This window comes from Triturus cristatus, chromosome 5_2 (assembly GCF_964204655.1).
Source record: "Triturus cristatus chromosome 5_2, aTriCri1.1, whole genome shotgun sequence".
NCBI lineage: Eukaryota > Metazoa > Chordata > Amphibia > Caudata > Salamandridae > Triturus > Triturus cristatus.
In genome coordinates, this window is record NC_140588.1 from 69980909 (window position 1) to 70008536 (window position 27628).

The 27628-nt window shown below is 42.7% G+C and overlaps 1 protein-coding gene across 1 annotated transcript in view; it reads right to left on the reverse strand.

Annotated features, from left to right (window-relative positions):
* Nucleotides 1-26861, reverse strand: part of LOC146822676 (poly(rC)-binding protein 3-like) — a 555354-nt gene extending 528493 nt beyond the window's left edge. Inside the window, exon 1 of the mRNA XM_085606867.1 lies at nucleotides 26643-26861. The gene's annotated coding sequence lies outside the window, so the exon portion shown is untranslated. The remainder of the gene's footprint in view (nucleotides 1-26642) is intronic.
* Nucleotides 26862-27628: the final 767 nt, after the last annotated feature.

Consider the following 27628-nt stretch of genomic DNA (forward strand, 5'->3'; position numbering starts at 1 on the left):
TAACAACCTTCAGGAAACTGTTGAAAGAGCATTTATTATTCTCGTGCTGACTTTGACTGTTGCTGCTAACTGATTTACTCCTTGATATGTCTTTGGATAAAAGCGCCATTTGTTCAGCGCTTTGGTTAAAAGCACTATAATAAATTTAAAAAATCAATAAATAAATAAAGTTCATCCTGGTGTATTCATATTAAAGTGTCTGTGCCGTCTGCTCGCACAATGTGAAACCCAGGCAACATACATAGGAAACACCGAGCATCTTGGTCCAGACAGCTTGCCATGGAGAAGCCAAGCACCTGTCACAGGCAAATATGCAAATGCTCATTATGATCGTGGTAATCAGTAACACACAGGCTTGCCCTGTGTTTTGTGTGAAAGGAAGGTGCAGCCTGTCCTACTGCGACCAATGCAGTACTTGTGCTGTGGTGAAAGGATAGTTCTACTGCAGTCTCATATACTGATTGTGTGTGTGCTTGAAGGAAGCCTGCACTGCTGCAGTATGTGCATTTGTGTGGGGGTGGCTTATATAAGTACACTGTTGGAGAGGGCACCATGGCCTGCTGCTGCCCTTGTTACAATGGTTCTGTGCATGATGGAAGGTTTCACTGCTCCTTACGTGGCTTACATCTCTGTGCAGGAGACATCTATCACTGAGGAACCCCTCACCAGACATGCTCTGTGTGTGTGAGGAAGTTTGTACCGTGGTTATACTATGCTACTTACCACCCACTTCCTGAAGCCTCTTTCACATGTTAATAACTGCACTGCTGCAGCTACCTGTCTCATGGTCTCATGCTATAGCAACCAGTTGGTGTGTTAGCTATCTGTAAGTAGTCTCTCTCTCCCTCTCTTTCTCTCTCTCATCCCTCTCTCCCTCCATCTTTCTGTCTCTATCCCTCTCCCTTTAACTATCCCTCTCAGTGATATTAGCTGTTAGTTTTTGATTGTGCTGTCCGCCTTTATGTTCTTGCTCTGTCTTTTTACTTATCTCAGGTTGTGTCCATCCATCCATCCATCAATCTATCTCTCCATCCATCCATCCATCTATTCATCTATTCATCTGTCTGTCCGTCCATGCATCCATTCACCCATCCTCCCATCCATCCACCCATCATCCATCATCCATCCATCCATCCATTGTGCCTGTCCCAAATGAGTTAAAACGCCACATGATTTGTGATATTTCATGCCCAATACCAGATAGCAGCGCTTGACTACGACAGCTGAAGGGAATGCCTAATCTCATGGACGTCTATGTCTTGTGTGAGCAGTGAATGCATCAATCTGTAAACACAGGAGTAAAGGAGGGGACCAGAGTCTAGTGAAACTAGAACACAATGGATTCAATTCACAATTATTTTGCTGTAATTTACTCTTGTGGTACTCCTGGCTTTCTATTGGATTCTAGGATTAGGACAGTTGTAGTTCTTTAATAGGCTCGTGTAATTCAGTAGTAAGCCAGCTGTATTACAAGAGTGAGACACACCCAATCATCAGTGTCATTTTGAGGATTTTTGGGGCACCGGACAAGGCATTTTGGAGCCGTTGTTTTTTACTTTTATTATCCATTTTTGTGCTAATTGAATCTAACAGAATGTCTGTCTATAGCAGAAACGCAGGCGCGTAGCTAGGGGAGGGGGGGGGGCGGTGGGGGCAGACCGCCCCAGGCGGCACTATATTTAGGGCGGCGGTCTTTATAATTTATATAGGGACACAGTGTCACTAAATAAATTATAAAGTCCGCCGCGGCCGCAACGCGCGGCCGGGCGGCCCACTTTAGTGCAAGCAGCGCGTTGATGACCGTTAATCTGCCCGCGCGGCGGCGCCCGCGTATACTGTTCCCATCCCGCTCCAGGGCCGTCAATCTTGGAGAGCGCGCCAGCGCTACCAATGACGGCCCTGGGCTACATTTTTGCCCGGCCCTCGCGATGAGAACGTAGCGGTGACGCGTCACGCGCGTCACCACTACACACTCTCGTGAGGACCTGGCCTGGGGTAGTCTGCTCTGCTGCGTCCGTGTATAATTCAGTGCAGTAGTAGGTAAGAGAATGTGTTTCTTTTCTTTAAAAAAAAATGCGCAGGTCCAGCAGGACAGGTACTTCGTGTGCGCTTTATTTTAACAGTTTTTATCATTATCATGGCCGATGCAGGACAACAATAACACAATAAAAAATGCCCCAATAACGCTGGTGATTAATGATTCGCTGGAGAGCAATTATTTGTCTGTTAGTAGTTTTTAAATGCAGATGGACTGTATTTTGTGTGGAAGCTCAGTGGGTTGCTGCCTTTGCCACAGAGATCCTTGTGTTACTTGCAGTTCAGAAGTTACAATCCTAACATAGGGCAGTGACCAATGAACTGTCACCAAAGAGCTGCATACAAACATGAATGGTATAGATTTGTTTTGTGATTTAGTTAGAACTTCCTCAGTCTTTCATCATTCTAATGTTGCTAAAATGAATATGTTTGGGCAGAGATACATTTTTGTTTCCTCAGACCAAACCCTCTCAAAATATACTGCCCACCAGTATGGATGACATGTGATTCCTACACCTTGTAATCCTCATTAGCTTATGTGACATTCCCTGTAGACTGATTTACATACTTGTATGATTCATTGTCTCTGTATAATGTGTTCATGGTGTAAAGTGCTGACACACTACACTGATATGAGTAGCGCTAAACAACAAATGCATATGAGAGAGGGGCTACGGAGCGATGAGGGGCACTGGTGGAGGGTGGCAGTGAGGGAATCTGAGGAGGAGGTAGTTGGAGGGGCTGTGGAGCGATGAGGGGCACTGGTGGAGGGTGACTGCAGGGCTCGAGTCGGGGTACCAGGCGGGTGGATGGCGTCCCCTCACTTATTTTAACGGGAGCTCGAATACTGGAGCAAATGGAGCCACACATTTACTCTTTGGCCTCTCTGGGGCGAGATCGGAGCTCATTCAGAACGCTGCTCACGCGCTGGCTTCCCTGATGCAATGGCATCTAAGGGGTGAGCGAGGGGAGGCAATGAGTCTGATGGTGCAAGCTACCTTTCGTGACATCACTTGCTGTTGTGACGTCAGCGTCCCCCCACTTCTTTTTTTAGGACTTGTGCCCTGGGTGACAGTGAAGGAATCCGAGGAAGAGGTCATGGTGTGGAGGGGGAGCTAGGGTGAGATGAGGAGACTGGTGGAGGGTGGTAGTGAGGGAGTCTGAGGAGGAGGTCATGAGGGGGAGAGGCTACAGAGAGAGAAGGGGCACTGGTGGATGGTGGCAGTGAGGGAGTCCAAGGAGGAGGTCATGAGGGGGAGGGGCTATGGGGTGATGAGGGGCACTTGTGGCGTGAGGCAACCTGAGGAGGAGGTCACTAGGGGGCCATGGAGGGATGAGGGGCACTGTTGGAAGGTGGTAGTAAAGGTATTTACGGAGAAAGAGGTTATTAGTGTGGCGCCAAAAAAGACTTTCGCATCAGCGCTAAAGCCGGCCCTGTCATGGCCTTTCTGTTTTTGTTTATTTAATTAGCAGCCGGGTCATAAGGGCTACTGTGGAACATACTTTAAAGTGCATGCTAATTATATTTACTGCTATATTCAATGTTTTAAGTTTGAAGGTGATTTTACTAATGTTTTTACTGGGAAAAAGCAAAGTGGAGCCCGATGGTGCCTGATATGGGGCTGGGGCCCAAGGTCAGATGTGAGATAAGGTGCACTGGAGAGAGGAGTAGTGGATAATCAAGCCTGTAAGGGAGAGCGTTGCCGAGTCCGGGGTCAGGTGGAGGTAGTAATGAAGAGGGATTCTCCCTGAAGGCTCGCACAGAGGGAGCCTGTAAGGGAGTGCGTTGCAGAGTCCGGGGTCAGGTGGAGGTAGTAATGAAGAGGGATCCTCCATGAAGGCTCGAACAGATGGAGCCTGAGTAGTATCACTTGCCTTATACTCCCACCTCAGAAACCTCCTCTTCCCATCAAAGGAACATTACATGGAAAGTGATAATATTTAGAAAGAGATTTGGAAAAGAGTGAGTTTTACTGGTCCTTATAAGACTAAGAAGAGATGTATGGTCATTTAATGTCAGCTGTAGATGAAGGTTACATGAACAGTGTCATGTGTGTGCATGTTTGCATTGTGTTGAGGGGATTACCAGGTAATTGTTCACGCAGCTCTCTAATGGATGTCACATGCGGTTTTTCTGAGTCCCCAGATAGATCATGCAGTCTGTGTGTTCTCTTTTGTACTGCCAGTCACGCTGTATTCAACTGTGTAATCTTGGACCGTGTCATGTATGTGCATGTAAGTTGCATGATCAAGGTAACTATTAGCGGCGATACTACGTGTCTCTCGGACCTCTTTGAAGTGCATGCCTCGGGGAGGGGGGGGGGGCGGCAATCTGAGGGATAGCCCCGGGCGCCACATGCTCTAGCTACGCCACTGCAGAAACGAAGTTAAACGTTTGGAAACGGGCTCACACAAAAAAAGTCTTGCCCTGTGTCACGAAAATCCTTAACATTACAGTTTTAAACTGCCAATTTGACTTGACTATACAACCCCCTTGCCAAGCCTTAAACACCCCTTTTATTGCATATAAGACACCCGTGAGGTGGGCCCTGGCTTGTCCATAGGGTAAAGCGCATTATAATTAAAAGGTTGGACATGTACTTTTACATTTTTACCTGATTTGATACTAAAAAACTCCTACATTTGTTTTCCACTACTGTGAGGCTTCCCTCTCCCATAGGATGACATCGGGTTGGCTTATTACATTTAATAAGTGCTAACTTTTGATTGGGAACAAGTAAACATATTTCATGTTTAGTGTCTGAGAAACTGTAATTTAGAATTCGCCTTAATGGTAAAGGCGGATTTTAAGTTATAATTTTGAAAATGGTAGTTTTAGAAAGTTGAAATTTTCCTGCCTTAGCTATTTGGTACCCGCAGCCTGTTCCTGGGTCACATGATGGGGTGTAGTTGGCAAATCGACTTTGTTTATTCCTTCTCGGCAGCCACATGTTAGGGAGATCAGGTGTGTCTGTATGGCCCCCCACTGGCTGGATAGAGCGGGTCAGACCTGCAATTAAATAGGCTGTGCCCTATCTTCACATAAAGGAATTGTCACCACTGCATTATTCATGCAGGCAACTTGGAGTCAGGGCACGGAAGGCATGCAATTTCAAGCACGTCATAGGGAATTCTCTAGAAACATCTCCTACTTCAAAGAAAGCAACAGGTATGAAAATAGGACCCTCAGACCCACTCTTCAGTTCTCATTCTGGTCCTGTTGAAGGACCCTCAGAGGACTGCCTGCTGCTCTGGCCTTCTGTGTACTGCAGAAGACATATTTACTGCACCTACAAGGACTGCTCTGCTGCCTGAAGCCTGCCTTGAACCTCAGAGGCCTGCCCTGCTTCTTTAGCCCAGACCCACTTCTTGAACCCAGGACTACCAGAGTGACTCCAAGGGCTAGTTGGCTGGCCTCCTAATCAGACCTCAGGGACAGGAAAGGATCCACCCATCTTGAACCCTCATCTGGACCCAGCCTGAGTGAGTTCAAACCCGCCAAGTGGTGCACCTCTGGTCCTGGACCCTTGGTGGTGGTGTTAAAGGTTGCCGGTTATCCAAAATCCCAAATTTGAGACTGAAACGTTGGGGCTAAAAACTGCCCTGTGTACAGAGAGGAAACCTGGACCAACCTGCATGCATCACCAGTCGGCCTGACTTTGCTGCAGCTCCTGCTATGTTCTTCTCCACAACAGCAAATCCTGTTCAGCTGTCCTTTGCTAAAGGGGCATCTGACCTCATGTAATTCTCACCGTCTATGGCCTCCAGCTTTGTCCCACTGGAGATTTTCGACTTCCAAAAAGAGAACAAATCTGAATGTAGAAATCTTCACCCCGACTTTGTTCAGCTTCTCCGCGATGATGACGTCTCCTCCCCGGACACCACATGCAGCCTTACTTCTTTGAACTTAACCTTTTCATACAACATTTTGCTCATATTTCTTCTAAGTCCGAAGGTAAGCTCTGACTGGGCCCAATCCACTTCTTGTATCCGACTCATGCTCAATGGCGGTCAGCCATATTTTTCGACTTTGACCTGGTCTTGAGCACCTAGATGCCCGCAGTTGGCTGTTGATCTTTTAGCTGGTAGTTTTTACCTTAAACATTAAAAATTCATAACTCCAATTCTACTGATTGGATTTTTGTAATTTTGGTGTCAATTTATTACAATTTTATTTTTCTAGACTGGTGTGGGATTTGTCTTGTGTCGTGTTTTAACTTTATTACTGTTTGTGGGCTGCAGAATACTTTAAACATTGCCTCTAAGTTAAGCCTGACTGTTTTTGTGCAAAGCAACCAGAGGGCTAATCACAGGTTAATTTGGTGACTTATGTGGATCACCCTGACAGGGATTGTGGCTGTTGCTTTAACAGGTTTGACATCCCACTCAGTGGACAGTCCTACTTCTCACAAACCACTAGTCCTCATTGAAATATGCACCTAGCAAAGTTTCCAGTCCTACCATGAGGAATGTTTGTGAATAGAAAAAGACCTGTATAAAAATATGCAAGTGGAGATACAAATCTCAGCAGGCACTTTTACATTTTTTCCTGAATAGGGCCCCATAAGTTTAACTTAACAGTAAAGTTACAGCGTGAAAAATGTTGAAAGTGTGTTTTATTGTCAATGAAGATGAACACCCCTCCTGCTCCTTTTTGTGCTTGTCAAACAAATAACTATTTTGTTTGTATTTAGCAGCTTAGTTCTGAATATGGCTTGTTAGTATTAGTTCAGTCCATAGGCATTATCCTTCAAAAAGATTTCTACTTCAACCAAAAACACATCCTTATTTCACACCATAAAGATTTTGTGCAATTTTGAATTAGGTCTTGGGTATTTACTGTGTGGTATACTTACTACACTCCCACAATTTTCCCCTGACAGTTTATCATCAGGAAAACCCTGGAAAAATCAATGGGCCTGATTCACAGAACTAACTTAAGACAAAATCCTAAACTTACTACTTTTGGTATTCACAGAAGTTAGGGTTTTTATCTTAAGACAAACTTAAGACCGACTTAAGACAGACTTAAGACAGACTTAAGACAAACTTAAGACAAACTTAAGACAGACTTAAGACAAACTTAAGACAGACATAAGACAGACTTAAGTTAGGATTTTGTCTTAAGTCTGTCTTAAGTTTGTCTTAAGACAAAATCCTAACTTCTGTGAATACCAAAAGTAGTAAGTTTAGGATTTTGTCTTAAGTTAGTTCTGTGAATCTGCCCCTATTAGTGTAAAACAGCTAAAAAAAAATGCAGAAATTCAGGGTGGTAAACACCAATTCCACACGTTATATCTCACTATTGCTTGTAACGGAAACAAATAATAGAATACATCACCACCACAACAAAATGTCACACAACTAATATGCACAAACATTCTTTCCACACATTACTACCTCCAGAAACCAGCTTTCCTAATACGATTACCAACAAGAGTCTACAATAGTGACATTCAAATATGGAGCTGACCCTCTTACTGTCTAAAATGTGTGAGTACAATGGTTATGTTCGGTTCTGCTAGAATTGTTGTGGTCAGACATGGTGCAGTGAAGTAGTGAGAAGCAACAATGGGATAGGCGAGCATACTTAGTAGACAAGAGGGTTTGAAGATTGTGTTACTTGTATTAAATATTTAAACAGAAAGTCACCATAATATTAAAGTGAAGTATAAAAAATAAATCTATGGGATAATGCATGCTACTTGAAGCTGTGGATCTGCTGAACAGAAGATGTCTAGAAAAATGCTAGGAATTGAAATAATGTCAACAACAATATCAAGCAATTCGCAAGAAAAATAATTTCATTATTATCGTAACACGAAATTCAATAAAACGTGATTCGTCTGTTGCTTGTATTGGAGTGAGAATAGTAAATCTGACCCACTTAAAGTAAACCAATTTCATAATTGTTGTTCATGTTCGAGTGGGAATAGTAAATCTGACCTCTAAAAAGTCCAATGCGTTCCCCTGCTGTTGCGCAGTTTGGGGAGGGAATAGTAAATCTGACCTCTCCATAGTTGAACTCTTTCTCCACTTTTGGTTAATTTGGAGTGGGAATAGTAAATTTGACCCCTCCAAATTCTAATTTTTTTTTATTTGAATTTGTTTCACCTTTTTAGGTGATTTAGTATTGAAAGTTATTTTAGGTTTACATTTTTATTGCATTTTTTAATGTTTTGGAGCAATAGTTTTATTAAATCATAATTTCAGTTTTAATACTGTTATTGTATATGTTTCTTTAATATAATTGTAATATGGTGTTTTAATTAGTTTTAGTTATTCCTATCTTCATTTTATTATTCATGTTTATTTCATAAGTTTATTTATTTAAATCTTATTTTAGTTTTTTATTACATTTTTCAAGTATATATTTCTATTTTCAAGTTATAAAATGTATTTATATATTGTCTTTGTTATATTGATATATGATTTTACATGTAATAATTCTAAAGTTAATATCTTTTTTTGTTATATATTATTACACATTGTAAATTCTATATACTTCACTATTTAATGGCGATATTTTGGTCCGTAATATTTTTGTAGTAGATATTTTCATACTTTGCATAGAAAATATGTGAAGTCAATATTTTTGTCTGTGATAGTTTTTTGTCAATATTTAGTATCACAATATATTTTTTGGTGACGTTATGTCACAGAAGTGTGTCTGGGAATACATGCAGAAGAAGGGAAGGAGAACATTCCTCTATGTTGCCGGTGCACTGGCAGTCGCTACTTGGCAGGGAATCAAGTCGCTGGAAGATCTGAATTTCAGATCATAATGCCCTCACTCACCTGTCAGGGTGTCATGCTTGATCATAGGGTGCTCCTCGTCAGACCGGTGCTGCAATGTCTGACGGGCCTGGTGGCTTCTTTGGCGGAGATCTTCAGATCTGAGGGCGCCATATGTGGGCTAAAAATAGTAAGTTGTGATGTGTGCAAGGTGACTTAAAATAGGCTCCGGCCCCCAGAACCGTTTTATTCAAAGAGGGTCCAGGACTAAGTAAAAGTAGTTGTGCTATCAGGATGTCCTAAGGTATCAGGATAGCTTGTTACTTGTGCATGGTCAACATGTTACGTGTCTGCGTAGCCCCAATATCGGGCGGCACTTCATCAGGACCTTAATAAACAATAGGAATGGGCTCCCTGGTGGGGCCGGGTGTCTCCCCGTGACTTGAGGATGACCCAATAAAATGTGCCGGATTCCGGATAGGAATCAGTGAAAAGTTTCCACCTCAATGGTGGGGGTACACTAGTTCATAGGCAGAGGGGAGGAACCTGACCACTGTTGGGATCACCTAGCTGGAAGATCGGGCACTGCCGTCTCACCTGCACATCTCCCCCGCGTCTGGATATCCAGAGGGCCCATTCCTATTGTTTATTAAGGTCCTGCCAGGTAGCAACTCCCAGTGCACCGGCAACGTAGAGGAACGTTTTCCTTCCCTTGTTCTGCATGATTACTCGGAGGAGCACAGGAGTAGGATTCTTTAATTAACTTGCTCTTCCGTCCCCCTTCTGATTTAATGTGAGTATACATGCAGTCACAAAGAAAGTTTCTCCCTGCCATCTCTTGGATTGCCCATGCCTTGCTGCTATTGGCCTGCTGACTGACTCCAAAATGTTAACCCCCATTTCTGCTGCTGTTTGCTTTGAACTAATTATTTCCAAAGCATTTGACTCACAGCATGAGTTCGAGGCCATATTTGATTGCTTTACTTTTCTTTACATGTAGGGAGCAAAATACTGGCTTCTCAGAGCTTTTCATGATTTCGAACAAGACCATACAATTAAATACACAGAATAAATATAAACTACGATTATTCAATGGCTAATTGCTATGAACTGATAGTCATTTGTATAATGAGCTTTTTGCCATTACTCTGGCCTGAACTGTCAATGGAGTACAAGTTCATTCCAACCATGCCTTTGAGGATGGGATATTAGACCAGAGTCTTTTCTGTTTTGTTGAGCTGTAGCACCAAATGTATGTTGATGATTCTTTACTATTGCAGTATGAATGTGTTAATTTTTCATATGTCAATGATAAATATTGTTTGATGGGCGTGACCAGACCCCCTAACTATTGTCAGATATCAAGGTTACTTTTCATGCCATTGCCTCATATAGATTATATAAGATACTGAGTGCTGTTGAGGAATCGTGATAGCTATCTACGGGCCTGTTTGTGCTGCACTGAAAGGGTTTATGGGGTTGTCGACATGGTTAATCACGACAACCTCCAATCCATTCTGAAGAACAGGATGGGTTTCTGGAGTCGGGTGTTACAATGGTTCTCGTCCATCCTCCACCACAGATCACAAAGAGTCAAGGCAAACCACTCCCTCTCCCAGACCTCTCCAGTACTCAAGGGTGTCCCCCAAGGGTCCGGCCTATCTCCTATCCTCTTCAACCTTTTCTTGGAACCACTAGCGAATTCACTAAATTCCACGAACATTCTCTTCCATATGTATGCGGACGACACCCAACTTCATTTGAAAATCTCATCCCCGGATGACATCATCTCGCTCAACACTACCCTAACGTCTACTCAAAATTGGTTAACTGAGAACCATCTCCTACTCAACACCTCCAAAACTGAATTCCTTCTCATCTCTCTTCCGAACCACATCCCCAAGCTAGACCTTTGGCTGAGTCACCTCACTGCTTTCAACTGCACCCCTCTCATCAAATCTCTCGGACTCACCCTGGACAAGCACCTGATTATGAAAATTCATATCAGCAATGTGCATAAGGGAGCTAATCACTTGATGAGGACACTTAGAAATATCAAACCGTTCCTTCACAAAAAGGATTTCAAGCAGGTGATCCAAGCACTGGTCTTGCTGAGGCTAGACTCTGGCAGCGCTACGCTCTATGGCCTTCCCAAACACACTCTGGCTCCACTCAGGGCATCACTGAATGCTGCGGCCAGACTGGTCACAGGTACCAAACGAAATGAGCACATATCCCCAGTCCTAAAATCTCTCAAATTGTTGCTCTACGAAGCTCGAATTCAGTTGAAGATTGCCGTTCTGGCGCACAAAGCCCTGCATTTCAAAACTACCAGGTACCTAGCGCAAAAACTTGAATCATCCTGTGGTGGGAGAACTTTAAGAAGCGCTGACACTTTCCTCCTGAAACAACTCATCCTTAGCAAAAAGAAAACTTGTCACCGAGCCTTCTCCGGCGCTGCCCCAAAGATATGGAACTCTCTTCCACCGGAAGTATGCAGAATCTCTTCAACGACTGCTTTCAAACTGGAAGCCAAAAGATTCCTAATGAACAAATTCTCACTTTAATTTGGGCTAGGTTCATTCTTTTGTAAAGTGCTCCGATATCCTTCGGGATCTTGTTCGCGCTATATAAAACTTTATAAATAAATAAATTGTCTATAATGTGTTCGGCTGTAGAATTGAGTGCTGTGGTGAGCACTGTCATACTCATCTACGGTCCTTATTACACCCTGCTCTCGAACTATCAGAATGGATTATGTCCAGGGGGTGTTACTGAGCTATCACCGAATGCAATGTGCGAGGATATCAACATAACTGTAGATTATAATGCAGAAGATTTAACCTCTTTCTACTTGATATGTCCTAAGCTTTGAGCATGGTTCAACGTCCCACTACTATACACTTCAAAACTTAACAGTTCAAGGTACCATCCTGAATTAGATGATTTTATTCTTTGCAGGCAGGATGCCCAATATATCATTACCATGCAAACCACAGATGAGGCAGAGCGCATTATTTACTGTTCAATCTACAGAAATGAAGCTCTTGTCCTAGTACTCTGCACTCAAATCTCTTCCTCTTTACCGTCTGTGATTCAATCAGGGGTGGCTCCTCCATGTGGGCGGAGGAGTGTCGCGCTACTGCTTTCTCTCAGTTTGAGAAGTAGAAACATAAAATGGTATAGATACCATTTTATGTTTCTGCTTCTCACACTGCGAGAAAGCAGAAGAAGCGTTTGGTTGGGGGTGGGCGGTCCTGCTCAAGGGCAGGGGAGGAGTGGCTAGCCCAATGTTGTGGGCGCTGACTGTTTGGTCAGCCCAGGGCCGACCAACCCATTCTTGCACACTCATGCACCACTCATGCGCACTCTCCCTTTTCTCCATGTAGACTGCACGCACCCTACATGGAGAAAACGGCCTCTCCATAGCCATTGCATCATTGTGATTGGCTTAGGGAAGGGGAGGGAGGCTGCCTGCGGCTGCTTCCTGCGAGGACGATACGACAAGGGACTGGACCGCCGAAGGTACATTTTTATTTAAAATTAACCACCGATCCCCGCGCGACCCCCCCTACTGCGAGCCATGCCAGCCGCGACTGGCTTCAATTTAAAAATTCACATACATCAGCGGAACCTCCCTGTGCATCCAGCATGCCACACTAGAACTTAATGCATACTCAAACAAGCATATGCAATGCAATAGGTATTGTAATTGCAAAATTTTAATCTATTGTCATTGCACATGACAATGCCTTTTATTTATGTGTTTAAAGAACAACACATAAATAAAAGGCATTGTCATTTACAATTCCATTAGGTCAAAGTTTCAGAAGTGCGAGACCTATTGCATTGATTTGCACGGAATCAAAGGATATTGAGAGTCCCTGCCGAGACTCGAACTCGGTTCCCCAGCTTCAAGGCCCACCGCCCTAGCCATTAGGCCACATCCTCTCCCAATACCTCATTGTGTTGAAATACACAATACTGATAAGTGCTGACGTGACTGTGATGCCAAACCATCTGGCTTTTGTTTGCTGGGTTAAATGTATGTGCATCATTCTGGCTAATGTGCTGTGTCGGATGGTTTGTGTGTTTTGTTTCCTAGTTATTATTGCTGTAAGTACAGTTAGAACCAACTACATGGAATGCCTGTGCTGGATGCATGTGTGGTGTACTGTCTAGTGTTATTTGCTGGGTGAGAGATATTTCAGGGAGATCTTTGTAGTCGGTTTTAGCATACTAAATTACACTGTTGACAATGAGAGCTGACTGCTGAAAACTGCTAATTCCAATAGTAGCAATATTATGAGGAAGGTCACTAATTGATTAAGTAAATAGGAAACAGTGTCCGCTTCCTATGAACAAATAGAAATGTATTCTGCAGTGTAAATTAGAACTGAAAATTGAATTGCTTTTGCAAAACGTTCTGATCATATGTTTCAGGAAAGATATGAATGTATTTTGACTGGGCTTCTCATTGAGTAAGGGTGTGTTAATGGGTCTGGTCAGAGTTTGTTCAGTGTGTACACAAGTTTCACTTTTAAAGTACCTACAAGGCAGTTCTTAATATGTTCTTTGAACCGTATAGATTGGAGGGACACAATGTTAGCTGACGGGAGAGTAGAAAAGAATAGTGTAGAGAAGAAGCTGAAAGGAATAGTGCCTGTAAATTCAGGGGGTAAATGCGCTTTTTAGTCATATCGGAACTATTACAGAAAAGGAAATGCAAACATAATAATCACTCAAGATAGGTACATTCCGATACACAGAAAGCTATATAGAAAGTTGTACAAGAAAGACACACTTTAAAAACAACCCGAGAAATGTGGATTTTGTTTGTGAATATACTGCAGTAAGTGATATAGGATTGGACTGTAGGAGAAAGAAAGAGGTGTTTACTGTTTACAGTTTTCACTTTTGGTGCAGGGAATAATATTTAAGCATGCAAATTGATTACAAATAACATTTTATCATAAATTATAGCTAAAAAATATATAAACGTTCATGGAAATATCTCTAAAAAGGATGTGTTAAACAATAAGTAAAAACAGTTTCTAGGGATGTGTAGGTAGGAATATATGACGATACAATGCGTTCCATTCTAACGCGGATTGTCACATCGCTGTTTTTACAATGCAAGTTGTTACAACGACTTGCGCTAGAGGGCGCTGGACTTAGCAATAGTATGATCTACTATTTCAACTCCACTCTACGTACAGTAGGGAAGGTGTTGGAATAGTAAATCATACTATTCCTTAGGTTAGAGCGCCATCCAGCGCAAGTCGTTGTAACGACTTGCGTTATAATTACCGCGATCTAAAGGCATTGCGATGCCTTTAGATCTGTAGCGGCATATGCAGTCACGTTCCCTCATGGCACCCAAGTCTGGCATTGGTCGGGGGAGAGGCGGTGCCCTGCAGAAATTTGGAAGGAATAACCAAGATTGAGTACATTACAACACCAATGTCAATGAACTGAGCACATGTTCAACAGCTAATACACATATGCTACATACAGAGTCTGGCCTGTGCAATACATCCTGCACACGTATGCCAGCCAGGTGATACTCCTACAAAGAGCCAGCTACAAACGTGGATTGTCAAGGTCTACATGACATGCCATGAAAGTAGCTGTGGGCCAGTGTGAGTGAACAGCCAGACAAATTACAGGAGTGACATACATCCACATATGTGCATTTGAAGGATGTTATCTCATACAGACAGCTGGCGGCTGTCTCCCGTAGGTAGGTGTTTTCACGTGGTCCATAGTGGGTCCTGCCTAGAGGTGTTCACCTCAAAAGTAATTACTGGGATGAGGACTAATAGCATCAGTTCTTGGAAATGTGGTCATGTGTTCCATGCTGAGATTAATAAGGAACCTAAAGATGGCCTGACAATTTCAAGCTGCAGCTATACGAGTTATCAGAAGCAGAGACAGATAATTTCAGAGGCAAGCAATTGGAAGGTTCATTTAGATGTGTATTTTTAGGCATAAAGAGCGGTAAAGTGCACTTTGAGAAAACTAAATTGGAGTACACTTCGATACAATTTACCAGTAACATAGATGCTTACTTTGTTTCTCAAACATCCTCAAATAAAACAGATGGGAGATCTTAACCAATGTAATTCATAAGGAACATGGACAGCTACAGATAAGCTCAGTGATTCAGAATGCCTGGAATTCTTAAATTTGTAAGAACATTATTTTCAGAGAAGCAGTTTACAGGGAAAGTATCAGGTTGCTCAGTTCCAAGAAAAAAATAGTTGTGAGGTCCAACCAAGAGTGATTCTGAGAGGAACGTGGGAAGTTACATGTTTACGAGATCAGCCAAGAAGCAATTTATCAGGCATGTTTAGAATGAGTTTCAAGTGGGGTATTGTTGATAAAAGAGTAACTTAGTTAGGTTTTTTCCTGTACTGTGCACCAAAGAGTTTGAATGGACAAAGAAGCAATAGGTTGTGGCTGGTTGCACTTAAAAATTATTTTAGACAATGAGGATTGCTTCTTGTTTGGACAGATCTTCCTATGGATTATTTCAAGAAGAGGTGGAAGGAGCTACTTTCCCCAAATGCCCTAAATGAAGGCATGCATGAGCAATGAGTTCCCCCATGTGAACTGAAACAAAAACTGAACTAGTTATCTGATTAGATCACAAGTTCATCTTGGCCAATCAATACAGATGGCCACCATTGCTTCCTCGAGTCAAGTGACCCTGTTTCCCAGTTAGGCTCCAAAGCCAACCGAAAGCAAAGTGGGGGACAAGAAAAAGGTTACAGAGGCTAGAGGAGAGCGGGCCCCACTAGGAACTAATAAGTAGCTTACACTTTCCCAATGAAGAAGGCTCTGCTGAGAGGTGATTTTAGATATGCCACAGCTATCAAGCTTGAAAAAATCATGTATTTCTAGAAGATAGTACACATCTAAAGAAACAACAGGCCTGCTAAATAACAGATACTTTACCATACCATACAAACCCAAGTCACTGCTTAAAATATCAGTAGGCCCTTTTGGGAAGATCAGGAAGCAGGAGGGGAAGAAACATCACAGTCGATGGCAGTATGCTGTTACAGAAAACGGATTCCAATCATACCATGGTAACATCCAAAACACTTTTCTGTGAATTTTCAACTTATAAGCAAATGGGAATGCTATCATGGAACAAACTCCTACATGAAGCCAAATAGGGCCATTTAACGCTTTCAAGAAAGGTAGTTTTAGATGTATGCCTACAGTGAGTAAGCTCCAGCCTGGTTTCACCTATATTTTACACTTTTTAAACCAAGGAGCATTCGACTCATGAGACAACAAGCTATTTTGAATCAGTTTATCTTATGCCCAAGCACTACAGCTCTACACAACTATGCATTATTAGAAGGTAAATTGAAGATGTAAAAGTACAGGCCAACAATAAAAACAAGCAATTTTACCTTACCAACCAAACTAGGTTCGTCTGTTATCTGTCTTCACTGAAAACCTAAACGAGAGCCTTTTGAAAGATTGCCTAATGCTGCTGGACACATTCCTCCACAGATTATCTGTCCAAATGTGCCTCTGGTGAGATACCACTCTCATGACTCTATGTCCTTAACACAAGTTGTGTGCTGGACGATTTTTGGCCAGGTCATTGATGCGGTATGGGCCAGACAGAACTTAGCTTTTTGTAATACTCGGATGCCTTCAAATGTAATAATGGGGCTGGCCAGAACATTAACCAGGTTTCCTCCAGACTCTTTGATATGGAGAGCACATTGGTGCTTTGGATCAATATAATAGCTCTTCTTTAAAAAGTTAACGTGTGTTGAAACAGTCTCCAGCAGGGCTGAGTATAAAATGTTACTGTATATGAGGCAAGGTGTAACAAGCTTTACATCTAAGGTGAATTTGCCATCTGACTTAATAAATAGCATTATTTTGTAATTTCTTTCAGAGATAGAAGGGACAAATTTTGCCACGGCCTTCACTTGATATATAAACTAATTTAACTTTCAAACATATTGGTCATATTCGGCATCTTGCCCACAGGGATTGGGAGTAGATCTAAAGAGTCTGATCAAATAAAAGGAAGATGTGAACCAAGCATAGCTGACCCCAAGAAGCAGGATCTCTTCCCACTGCCAATTAGGTACTGACAGAATTCCTGCCCCAGAATATGGTCAAGTTCCATATTATGTATGTTGCCATTTAGTTGCCTTTAGCATAACATTGACAAGAGAGGTCTAAGATCTCATGTCACTCCAATAATCTTCTCCACTCTTTCAGATGGCTGACACCACTTTGTTCACTTTTTGACCCCTTGCGATAATTAAAACATTTGGATCTGGCAAATACAAGTTAAGAAAGCCTCAATTGATACATAAGTGGATCAAGCAGAAATACATGATCTACTGTGCCTATTACAACCACGGACCCGAGTTAAAAAGCCACCACCTGTCTCTTTGCCCTAATATTGTATTGCACAAAACGAGCTAAGTGCCTGAAGATTTGATGTTATCTTTGTTCAAGAGGGTGATAAATCATGTCATATTTTGATCACGTCAAATTGAGGTTTTGTATCAAATAAATGCAGAGTTAGATTGTAGATTCACTACTATATCATCTTAAAAGTAAGTTCTAATTAGTAACCTAGGGTAATGGAATTATGGTAAGCATCAGGCCACATTCTTCGGAAAGGGTAATTACCAAGGCCAAGGGGCTTTGTAAACGTGAGGAAGCTGAGAGTTTCCTGAAATCAACACTAAAGACATCCAGTAAAAGACCGTGTTGGTCGCTTACGAGTCCCAGACTGTCTGAGTAGACATCGGTGAGCTTTCCAAGGCTTAACTCATGGGAGGCCGTGTGGGTTTGGTTTAGCTAATGGGCAATACAGTTATCAAAGCATAAACATGTACATAAATAAATATACAAACTTAATTAACATTAATATTTAACACAGATTTTTTCTAAGTTTTAGAAAACTTTAATAAACGTTTTCCTATACTTTACCACGATGAGATCTCTGCATTGGTGACACATGTCTCCACCTACATGTGATATGTTACAAGTAGTAACTGTACACTCATAAATTAGGACCCATTCCCCGAATCTAGTGGGTGGAGACATGTAAGTTTTCACTTTTGAGTAACTTTACACTTGTAAATGATGAAAAGCTTAAAGTGGGAAAGTTACTCAAAGTGTAAGATTACATTTACATGTGTATAGTTATTCACATGTAAGTTTACATTTCTGAATAGACCCCTATATAACGTCTGTGAACAGTTCTTATGTTCACAAAGCTCAGACCATTGCTGGAACGGAAAAACACATAACCAACACAAGCCGAATGGATATGGTATTAAAAGGTTCACAAACTGCTACTGTTCGTGATGTTTAAAGAATAGAAATTGTTACTCAAAAAGAAGGATCAAATGCTTCCTCAACAAAATGGGACAATTTGTATCTATTCAGTTAAATTAACATATATTTGCAAATCTAGATGTTTGTTAATGCTTGAATACAATAGCGAAAAGGAAATACAACATTATTCACATTGTGAAGGGTACACTCATGAATGTTAATTCGCCAAAATGGAAGGGGTAACAGAAGTGACATCACACTCCCTGTGATCTTCAGTTACACTCACATGCTTACACACACACACACACTCTCTCGCACATAAACACACACTCACCCGCAAACACATACACAACACACATTTAAAAGTTTTTTTTTTTACTTAGCTCAGGTGCTTCAGAAGGCCTTATTCCAGGTTATTGTACTTCATTTTGTTATTGCACTAATAGTGAATAATGAAACATTATTACCTATTAGTGTAATTAAAAAATTGAGAGAGAACAAAGAGTAGAGCCCCAACTGACGTCGTAAAGAACGATCTGCCTCTGGTGTCCTGGGCACTGATTTTGCCACCTCTGAGGCCAGGGGTCACAAAGGCAGTGCCAGGGGTCACAAAGGGAAAGGAAGGGGTCTCAGATGTGACCTCTAGTGGACCCTAAATGACATTGATGGGTACACTACCTATGGAAGCATCACAGGCACAAAGAGGGCACAGCCCGGAGCACACAGAGCTCAAGGTGAGCCACAAAGGCCAGCTGGCTGTGCTACTGGGTACAGGGATACTGCACAAGACAGATCATAAGGACCAATGAAAGAAAAATGATACAAAGCAATGTGTGCTTGCAAGGTTGAGTCAATACAGTCCGAGGTGCACACGCAGGGGTCGATCTCTCAAACAGCCCATCTTCATTGTTGGGTGCTATGGTACCATAATAACGTAACCAACATTTTGTCTAGTAGAAACATTGTGCCCGATTCACAAAGGGAACCTGAGACAAAAGTCTAACATTATGACTTTTGGTATTCACAAAGGGCATTTACAAGTAGTAAAGTTAGACTTCCGTCTCAGTTTTGGTCTCAGTAAAACTCAAGACCAAAATGTTTTAACAGAGTCAAAAATCTAACATTACTACTCGCAAATGCCCTTTGTGAATACAAGGCCCACTTTGTCTTAAATATCATTTACAAAAATATTACTCTATTGGAGTTAATAATAGATATTCAAAACCCAATGGAAAGATATTTTTGTTAAAAGATATTTGGAACATGATATTTATGTAAGTCATTTTTTTTTGCCAATGATTTTCAGACATGCTGCCATCGGTGGAACAAGGGGCAACGACTTAGCTGATATTCTTAAAAACCAGTGTATGGAATATTTGGTGCCAGACTCTTTCTCATATTGAAAGGCACAATGGGCTCAGGATCTCTGTAGCAACACAGAACTGGCTAGGAGTTATGCTGAAGAAGAGAAACAAGCAGAACTTAAGCATCATTGTGGATTAGTCCTAGATAACGGCTCGTGAGGACATACTGGTTCCAGACTCTTGATACACTTCAAGAACAGAAGGGTTAAGTAAGTAGTCGGCAGCTCCAATTTACATATTCAAAGATAGACTTTTGGTGGAAGTTACGCCGCCAGTCAATGTCCACTGCATATAACAATGTCAGAGATCCAGCTCATCAGGTTAGTGTTATGTTTGTCATCTCAGAAGGAAATTTGGGATAGCAGTAGCATCTGCCACTGTGCCGGGGCCTGGGAAAACATTCCTAGGGTATCTCTGATGGAAAAATGTTTGTTTACTTCAGACTCTCTCAAACAATGGGGGACCAGAAAGAAGTGGGGGTGAGATTGACCTTAGTAAGCAGCACTCATTTTGCATATTATAAGTGCCATGCTATCACTCTGACAGACATTTTTTAACATGATTGTAATCCAGAACATTGAGGATGGAATATCGAGTGGACACAATATCCCAACCAAAATATTGAAAACTAAAATATTGAAGAGTAAATGCTTAAAGGTAAGCACAGATTTACTATTCTTATTTTGATATCCAAATGTTATTAGATCTCTCAGATTTTGACATTTTCCACAAACAATTGTACATGACTACATCAAAATGCATTAGAAATATAGTCATATCAAATACATTATAAACAACATCATTACACATTCAACCCATGATGTATCCACCACCTGCTCCATATCTTATCATGCTTTTGGAGGCATCCCCGCGCCTGGTAGATCTGCTTTTCCTGGCGGGCACACCAGTCCATCCCAGTCCTCCGTCCTTCCAATGAGAGGGGTTCCTACGACTTATAGGTATGGATGATATCTTATTTGGCCACAATTATGCCACCCCAATAAAGGTTCTTGCCAGTCTCATTCCCCCAACGTCTACCAAGAAACCCAACAGGGATGTACTAGGACAGAGGTCAATCTGACAGCCAAGGACCACAGAAAGCTCACGGCCTATCGCCTCCCGAAAGAACAGCACCGGACAGGACTAAACCATGTAGAAAAAGTCCGCTTCGGGTAATGAGCTTCCGCACACCTGGCCTGTGTGGATCCACTTGCACCTTGAAATCCCTGGGGGGGCGGTCAGATACGTCATATGGAGATAATTAAGTTGAACCATACGGAGGTGTGAGGAGATTGCCAGTTTTCTAGGGGCCATGCAGACCTCCCGCCAATTATCATCATCCAGCTCTCCCACGTATGCCCCCCATTTCTGATGTCAGACCAGGAGCTTATTTGGTGTATCACCATCAAGGAGTGGTAGATCTTGGAACCCACCCCTTTGTCCAGTTTCCCCAACAGGCATCTGGGGCCAGCAGACTGCAGACCCCCCAGAAATAATAGGATGTCAACTGCACAGAGAGTGATGTGCTCTTCAGGATCCCCCTCCCAAAGCCATAGATTTCTTAACTCTGTATCTATGTACCTTGAATAAATATATATATATATATATTCAAGCTCCCAAGTTGCCCACCAGGCAAGGACGCGCTCGGACACCAGCATGCTGCAAGGCATTTAATAGGTAAAAACGTAGACCTGCATGCCGATTCCAATCACAGCTTTCATGTCGTTTTAAAGCCTGACGCGTTTCAGAGCTTTCACGCTCTTTCCTCAGAGGCTGCGACAATCCAAATCGTGCAAACTCTGACACACACCCAATAAATACTTAATTTCACGCCCTCCGATGGGCTACTCAAATGAGTTGTCCGCGTTGGATGCTGGGCTTTGTAGTGTGAGTCAGCAAAAATAGTTATTCCTCAAATGGGTGGACACAGTTAATACTGTTGGCATGAAAGCTGTGATTGAAATCGGCATGCAGGTCTACGTTTTTACCTATTAAATGCCTTGCAGCATGCTGGTGTCCGAGCGCGTCCTTGCCTGGTGGGCATCTTGGGAGCATATATATATATATATATATATATATATATATAGTCAAGGTATATACTTGTGTAGTTATGTAAGAAAATCTAAACATACTTACTTGTCAATATTTTGGCCCTCAATACTTTGATCTCAATATTGTGGTAACTCGATATTCCATCTTAAATGTAAGGAAAGTAAATTTCTGTACACGTAGGGGTAACCTAACTTCAGGTGGCCGGATGTGCAAGAACTTTGAGACAGTAATGGTTATGTATAACCTAACCTAGCATACCTGTAATGTTTCCGACCCTTTACCATTCTTTATACATTCTATTGTTTGCAAAGATGCACATCAGCGAGAACTGCATGCAACGTTTATGAACAGTACATTATTTACATTATATTTATTAATAGAAATATACACAGACGACCCCCTTCCACACTGCACGTCTGGACTCAATTTAACATGAGCGCAGTAGGCAATTCCTGTGGGTGCAACTCAGCACCCCAACAATGATAATCAGCATTCACTAGCTAGAGCTTGAGCAGGAAAGATCATGTGGGGTGACCCCCTTCAGAGGCCTTGTGGGAGGAACTGATGGACGGTCTCTCCATTCTTAGGGCACCACAACGGAAGGATGAGATACGCAGTTTGAGTGGGCTTCAGGGATTAGCTAGCCCACAAACTGTGAAAAATTACAAAATCCAGGGCAAAGTATAAACCATGAGCCACCTGATATTTACTGCAAGATCAGAAAATCAAAAGAGAATAAATAGTTGAAAACGTGGCTAGTTTGTGCGGCAACCTCAGGAGTGAAATGTATGCAGTCTATCAGACACGCCTTTTTGATTACCAAATGTCTAGCTACTCCAATCGGAGCTGAAAAGTCGGTAAAGAAGGCATGAAACAGTATTTTTAAACAGGAGTTTACATTACATAACAGCGGATCAAATTGTTAGGGCCCCGGAAATGGCACCATTGTCAATACACCAAAATCAAGAGGGGCGTGGAAGGGATGTCAAGCAACATTGGATTGAATAATGTCATAGGAAGGGGTGGCACAGGACGTTACATTGCAAGAAAATATGTCACAAGAAGTAATATCACAGGAAGTGGATAAAACCATATTTAGTTCAGAATTACTTATAAAGTCACAACAATAGTGTTACTGTTTCATGCACAAGGAACTACAATTACAACAATTCATGTCCCACTGAAGTGGTCCCCACACAGAGCGCTAGGATCATTTCCCCCAATAAAACACCGTATACACAAGTGTTTAAAAATGCCAACCCTTCGGGGTTAAGGTCTATATCAAATATAATAATAATACCAACAACAATGATGCTAATACTGATAACAACAATGATAAGAATAAAGATAATAGTAATAATATTAACATTCGTATAGTTATGATATAGATATGTCAAGATAAGTATTCCCATATTAATGTAGTAAAGAATATGGGTTTTATCGATCTATTAATATTTGTTTTGCCATTCTATGCATTTCAGGGAGGTCCCTGACCAAATGAAGAGTGCAGCTGGAACGCACCAGGCATACAGTGGAAATAGACTTTCGAAAAACTATTGGTCAATAACACAAATAATGATACTGCCGACTAACAACTTTGAGACCGCAATGGTTATGGTTATGTATTGCTACACTAGGCGACTTTTATGGAAAAAGCACTAAATGTGAATTTTCGGTAAAGTGTACATGTCACCAGTGATATATATCTTGGTTGTGTTACTATTGCTGAGCCATTAGAGTTATTTTGCTGTAAATGTTGTCCAAATAAATCATGCAACTCGTGGGGGTAAAGAGGCAAAGAGGTGCGGAAGCAGCAGAACCCCTGCAGAGAAGTACAGCACAGAGGAGTGGAGTAAACCAGGGAAGAGGCAGCGGCTTCGGTGCTGCCTTCAGTCTGTGAACCCGGCCTCGGCACAGTGCGAATTATGGCAGAGAAAACAATCGGCTTTAGTAACATTAAACCACAAACAAGAGAAGCAACGCACAAGCTGCGCTGTAATCTGTGCCTGGGCCTTTGCTTGGTCCCTGGTGGCAAACATTCACTTGGAGCCAGTGTGTCCTGGGGCCATAGTGCAGCAGGGAAGGACATGGGCCCTTGAACTGCACAAAACTTAGGCCCAGTGCCCCCTCAGGCCACTGGGCCCTGTATCACTGCACCTGCTGCACCAATGGAAGCTGGGCACTTGATCCAGAGAGGTTGCTGGCAAAGCCTGTGAAGAGATGCCAATGGAAATGAGGCGGAGGCTAGGTTTCCATGAATGCTCTCCCCTCCTCGGTGGGATCGCACAGCCTCACGACATGCCCCGCACCGCCTTTCACCTCCAAGAGCGACTCCTCAACTGCCCTGGGGTACCGGCTCCAGTGCTCGCCCTTTGGGTACGGGCGAGATAAACAGAGGCAGAGGAGAGAGGGAAGCACTCAAATGAGCCGGAGAAGGAGGGGCGACCGCCCAGCCCTGTTGGGGCTTTCAGGGCCCACTGCTGGGAAGATGACTGCTGCTCAGGCCGGTAACATCACACTCCGCCTGTGCCTGAGTGGATGAGGTGACGAGGGGGTGTGGCTGCCCCCTCACGCGTTGTGCTTGATGTGCCGCATGCCAAGCACCTGGGGGTGAACAGCAGTCAGCGGCGGGGGTGAAGACCGGGTCAGCAGGCCCAGATGGCGAACAAGGGTCGAAGCAAAGGTCACCAATCAATATTGTGTGGCGGAGTTGGAGAGGGGAAGGAAGGGCGTGCTATGGAGCACAGGCTTTCACAGCCCAGCTGATTGTGAACATACAGTGTGTGGAGACGTGGTGAGATCACCACAAATAGGTGTAGAAACTTTACCACACTCTAGAGTGCTCTGCCATTCCCTCTGCAAAAAGTGCATGTTTAATATAAGGGGGCACCAACACACGTGTTTAATATAAGGGGGCACCAACACACGTGTTTAATATAAGGGGGCACCAACACAGGTAGAGGTGCAGAGTCCATCACAAGGATAACAATTATTCTCAAAGGAATCATAAATCAATACTTTTTGTATACAATGTTAATATTGATGGCACGCGTTAGATTCTACCTAAGGGCATCCAATATGGCAAATGCCAAAATGCGCGATCAAATATTGCTCCCTATAACTAGGAGTGCGTTTGTAAATTCTACAGTCCTTGTTGTGATAAAAATACACTTAACAGAAGAAAATGCATCGATTCTCACAAATTGGTGTTTGGAGTTTTCAGCCAGTTCTCTAACTTCTATCAACACATTTTTAGAGTTTAAAAATAAATCACCTACAAGCAAATGTTTCATTTTAAATTTTAGAATGCCAATACCTGAATTATATTGTATTTTGTAACCTATATCAGCATGTGACTAACCATGCCTTCTCTATTTCACTAATAAGTGCAGCAACATACATTGTGCTGAAGGTAAATGTTCGAATTTTAGGCCAGTTTCTTTTCGTAGCCACCCCTTAATCAGAGCAAGGTTCATGCTAATTCGACTTTTATGCAGGGCCACTGAAATTATGCAGCAGGAGAGGGCCAAATTATGTAGCGGAATTGACTAAATTATGCGGCAAGGAAAGGCAAATTATGCAGCATAAATCACCACATTTTATGACAGTATTACTTCATTAGTTCGTCGTTTTTACCCATGTGGACAGTCTTACAAACGCTGCATTATTAGTAACGTTTGACCCGTTTGAGATAGAAATATTTTTTTGTTACCGGATTATTTGGAAAATGCAGCTAATCTATAACTATACGAAACACGCTGCAACCACAGACTCGTATGTTTCCAGTGCCCATGGTTTTATGTGATGGTGAGTTATCAGCATATTTAAAGCGCCTCTGTGTGAAAATGAAGCACTTTTGTGTATGGGCTTTTTGCACGGCTGCTGTTCGATTGCACTGTGTGCCTTTGCTTCATAGAGATCTGTTAAATGTCTAGTTTGTTAATAATTTTTGTTGCTATGACATGGAAGTTATATAAGTAACAGCCCGCTGAAGATCGTTGTAGTGTCTTAAGTGTGAAGGTGTGTGTGTGTGTGTGTGTGTAAAGCTCACAATTCAATACACAAGTGTATCTAACCTACTGTCCTAACAGAAATGTGAAAACAGTTTTACCATATTTTCATTCTTGTAAAATGCCATCAACATTCACAGACAGGCTAAAATATTTTTTCAATCAACCAATTCTCATATATAACTTGCGATCTCATATTTACTAGGTCACTCCTATATTAGGGACTGACATAATGTTTTGTACACACAATTACATTTGTCCAGAAATCTTTAAAAAAAATATATATCGAAAATTGTATTTATTTAAATGACTCTTCCTCTTACGCTGGCTAGAAACACAATCCCGTTAACGAGGAGAGAAAATAATAAGCGAGAAATGTAAATAACATGGGGTTCAGGCGGCGAACCGGCACAATACAGCGATCTGTCACTGTGATAAGAGACCCTCGCTGCTGAGGCCGTCGCCACCGCCCCCTCCCCCCTCCCCGCCCCCCTTCACTCCACCGCCGCCTCGCGCATAAACACGCAGACATGCAAATACACGAAGGGAAACCAGGACATTAAATTTAGTGGCACATTAGAGCCTTTCTAGAATGGCTTTCCTGCGCAGTTAGTCCTAGGCAGACAAGTCGTGAAACTCCCCGAAGAGTGCTCAGGGAAACAACTGCGGATTTCAAGGCATTCGTCTCCCCGAGCATGAAATATGCAAACAAGTGTCTTGAAGGCGGGTGTTCAGCCGGAGCCCAGACTGCTCTGCCCTGGATCCAGCGGTGGCAGGAGGGAGCTCTGAAGAGAGAGGCTCTAGCCTCGCCTGCGATCTGCAGCACCAGGTGATGTTCAAACTGTGCCCCAGAGCATGTGTCTCCATTCCCTCTGCCGATTACAACACATTCCATAAGCTTTCCCTCAATTAAACTGTGTTATTGGCACAGCTGCTTCGAGCTCAGCTCTTAGCACCCAACCCACAACAAAGACACAATGGTGCTATTCTCCCCTATCAGTAACTGTCTAAAAATAAGAACGTTTTGGAAGCCCTCCCTGGAGCGGTGTCCCAGCCACCCGCTCAAAGGAGGCTCTGCACGCGGCGCTCGCTGATTGACGGAGTGACTTACTTCCCACAGCGGTCCTGTGCGCTTCCACGTCACTTCTTTTCACTTCGGAGGGAAAAAGAGGGTGAAGAAAAATCAAAAGCAGCATCTGCCTGGAACAGAAGTGAGGAGGAGGCTAAGGGAGCCCACAGAAGTTGCCTTCCGAGCAGCTGAACGCAGCAGCACACGCCCGCACAGATCACTGCCTGGTTGATCCTCCCAGCAGCAGATGCCTCTCACGCTGCACATTGTTCCGTGTTATGGAAGGGAAATGCCATCCCAGCTCAGCGAGTGGCAGCAAACCTTTTTGTCTGATTGGCTATGCCTGCCAGGCTGCCAGGCTAAAGTCTGAGGCATAAAGCACAGGGGAAAGAGATACGCAGCAGTATTCATTCAATTTACCTGCAGCAAGCTCCTGGGAGTGTCGCTATTAACCATCTCCAGCGGGTCAATGGAGTTAACTTAATTAAATTGCTTCGCCTCCAACAACGTCAGTGAGCAAGATTTAGGGCGGAAGGATACTGCCTTGCCGCTAAAGAGAGGGATGATTTAGCTAATCAGCGACAGGAGGGGCATCTCAATTGAACCAGCAGATGCATGCATGGAACTAAGTGCTGCTTTCAATTACAACAATCAAGTGGGATGAGAAAAAAGCCAAGATGAACTCCTACAAAACCATGGACCCCTTCTAAGGGTAACATGCAGAGCCAAGAAGATTCGTGCCTGGGAACCGAAGCCATGCAAACTGATTGACAAATTTCACCAGCCAATCAAAAGCTTAAGGCATTGGTTATCATCTCACAAGACACCCGTCTTCAGAGAAGGGCACCTTGAAATAAAATATCATATTCATTATCCTTCATTGCATTGGAACCTAGTAAGATAGCTCAGTAGGCTAAGCTCCTGCCATAGAGATCAGGTGTGCAACCTGCAGCCTGCTTATTAGAAAAATCCAGGACTTTCATCTTTACGAGGTCAATGAAATGAGTATGACTTGGTTGAGTAATAAC